A 2,635-nucleotide genomic window follows, 5' to 3' on the forward strand; every position below is an offset into this window, starting at 1 on the left:
GAAACAAACACAATAGACGGTTTCACGGGCTCTCCACCCCAGTGCATTCCGCAGCAGTTAGGAATACAAAAATAAGATTGAAACACCCAAAATTATATAGCACAGACAGAAGCAAGGTCAACATATTGTAATAGTTGTTTAACATCAATCCACGAATAATATGAGTACTACAAAATCAAACGATCAAATATCTAAATGTAAGTTATACATAATGGAACGTAATTCCTTGAAAGTTGATTTGTCAATTAAAGACACCAAAATAATGCAACAAATTTAGACGTCTTTGGATTCATTAGGCTAACATTTATTTTCTCGAGTTTAATTGACACGTCGGTACATGCCAGAAACCAGGATTACGAATTTTATATATTGCGACGTGCTGTTGTAGCCTGAACAATTCCATCAGTAACGAAGTGGCCGTACCGGAGTTCTTTTTTAAGTCTTGTCGATAGCCTAGTCAGGTGCACTTTCTCTAAGTTCGTCGCTGCGGCAGTACCCCAAACCAAGGAACAATAGTTTAGATGGAAATAAAATAACGATTTGTACTGCAATATTTTAAACGCTTTTGGAGGTAAATAGCCGAGCCAACATTACTTTCCTACCGATTTTGACTTTTTTTAAGTCTAAGTATGTAATGTGATCGTCTCAGGACATATTATGAGAAAACACAACTCCAAGCGCCCTGAAATATTGCATCAATTAAATTTTAAATGAGTTTAAATTTATATTTTTTTAAGGAAGGCACAATCTTATGTTTGGGTTTATATATTACGGCCTTAGTTTTCTTGAATTTATTTTTAAAGCGTTCTAGTTCATCCACAATGATATTTGGTCGAACACAAAATTAACTTTTGACAGCAGTTCCCCACCAAAATAAGCAGCGCACAGAAGTGTTGAATCATCCGCATATGTTATAAAGTCAGTGTTTGGGTTAAGATTTAAGATATCGTTCACATACACATTTGAATGAAACTAAAACACGTGAGAATACTGGTTTTACAGTAGATAAAAAAACTATTACAACATACCGTTTCCGATTTTCTAGATATGATTTTAATAGAAGTAAGGCTTGACCAGAAACACCATATTATTCAAGCTCCTGCAATAACAGTTCGGGGTTTAAATAGACAAACCCTTCAATATGAACTCTCAAAACCATTTTTTTAAGTGCTAGAATATGTAAACAAAATAATTCTTTTTAAGTAAGGCAAGCTTCGTAGAACTTCGTTTTTGGAATCCAAATTAAGATTTGGTAACAAACTCCTACTTGCAAAAAAAAAAAGAAAAAAAAAGAAAGAAAGACCTTTTGATTAAGCTGTCTTGGCAGGATTGCGTTTTATGCAGAACGCAGCAGACGGCAACTCCAGTCTCAGCATTCCAGGCATGCGGCGTGTCGGTGTCGCTATGTCCTCCTTTTGTACCGTTTTTCTTTGGCTGCTATTTTTTAAGATTTCACAGCTGGCGAAGTCTTCTCGAAGCGTTTCAGTCCTTCTTCCTGTTTTTCTTTTTTCTTTTTTCTTCTTTTTATTGTTCTGCGGCCAATGGAGCTTGCTGTGAGATGTTCGGCGGGCGACCAGGCTTCACTCATTCGTTTCAAGGTCAAAATGGAGTTAGCTTCTTTAAGAATCCAATTTTGCATTAATATATCGTGTCACCACCACGATATACACACTATAGGGAGTATTCACTGGCGGCCATATCTGTGTGCTCGGCTGCTGAGCGCGTGCTCACGGCGAGCTTCCGCAGTTCTTCCGCAACGTGCATTGCGCACCATCAAGACATTAATGTGACCTCGTTCTGAGCATGCGCTCTAAACATCGCCCTCAAATATGGCGCCCAGTGAATACCCCCTATATGCACGAGACCACGATACAACGCTATACTTCCGGCTCAGAAATATTGACGGAATCCGAGTCGGTGATATTCGTCTGCTTTCGTCCTGTGTCTTTCAATCTTTGCTCGGATGCAGTGTTTTCCAGACTGGCCGAGCTGCTCCGCGTCGGAATCGAGTGCGCCAGAGAGGGCAGCCAGGAACGTAAGTGAGCATCGGCTTGCAGTCGATTTTTATACACGTATATCCGTCGTTAGTAGGAGTTTAGACGAGCCGGCGCTCGAAAAGTCGGCTTGTCGGCTGCCGAATTGGGGGCAGCCGTTTGGGGACAGTCCTATAGACAGTTTATTAAATTGTAACAACTATACGTTCATTTGTTCTATTGGCTCCTGCTTTCCCTCTAAAAAAAAAAAAAAGCGACGCCCAACGTGGGGCTCGAACCCACGACCCCGAGATTAAGAGTCTCGTGCTCTACCGACTGAGCTAGCCGGGCGATGTACAATTAGCTGGGTGATTTCATATAAGATCGACCAAAGGATGGCTAGTCGACATTTTCAAGTCAACTGATGTTTTTATATGTTATTGTCTAGTGTCTGGTATGAACGAATCCAAACTTAGTTTTGACTAGAAAAAATACTCGGGGACAGGAAAAATCGTAAGGCATGAGGTGGTGGACAGTTGCATTAACGCGCACTGATGGAGGGGGCCCGTTTGAGAGTGAATAACTAAAGCGATAACATTAGGAGAACTCTAATACGTTTTAGGCGCAAACTATGGGTATAGCTTGCTTGTAATATAAAGTAA

At 40.4% G+C, this 2,635-nt stretch overlaps 1 non-coding gene across 1 annotated transcript; it reads right to left on the reverse strand.

Annotated features, from left to right (window-relative positions):
* Window positions 1–2,251: 2,251 nt before the first annotated feature.
* Window positions 2,252–2,324, reverse strand: Trnak-cuu. Its single transcript has one exon. It is a non-coding gene; the product is annotated as a tRNA-Lys (tRNA).
* Window positions 2,325–2,635: the final 311 nt, after the last annotated feature.

This window comes from Ixodes scapularis, unplaced genomic scaffold, assembly GCF_016920785.2.
Source record: "Ixodes scapularis isolate PalLabHiFi unplaced genomic scaffold, ASM1692078v2 PGA_scaffold0__279_contigs__length_252992795, whole genome shotgun sequence".
NCBI classification, from domain to species: Eukaryota; Metazoa; Arthropoda; class Arachnida; order Ixodida; family Ixodidae; genus Ixodes; species Ixodes scapularis.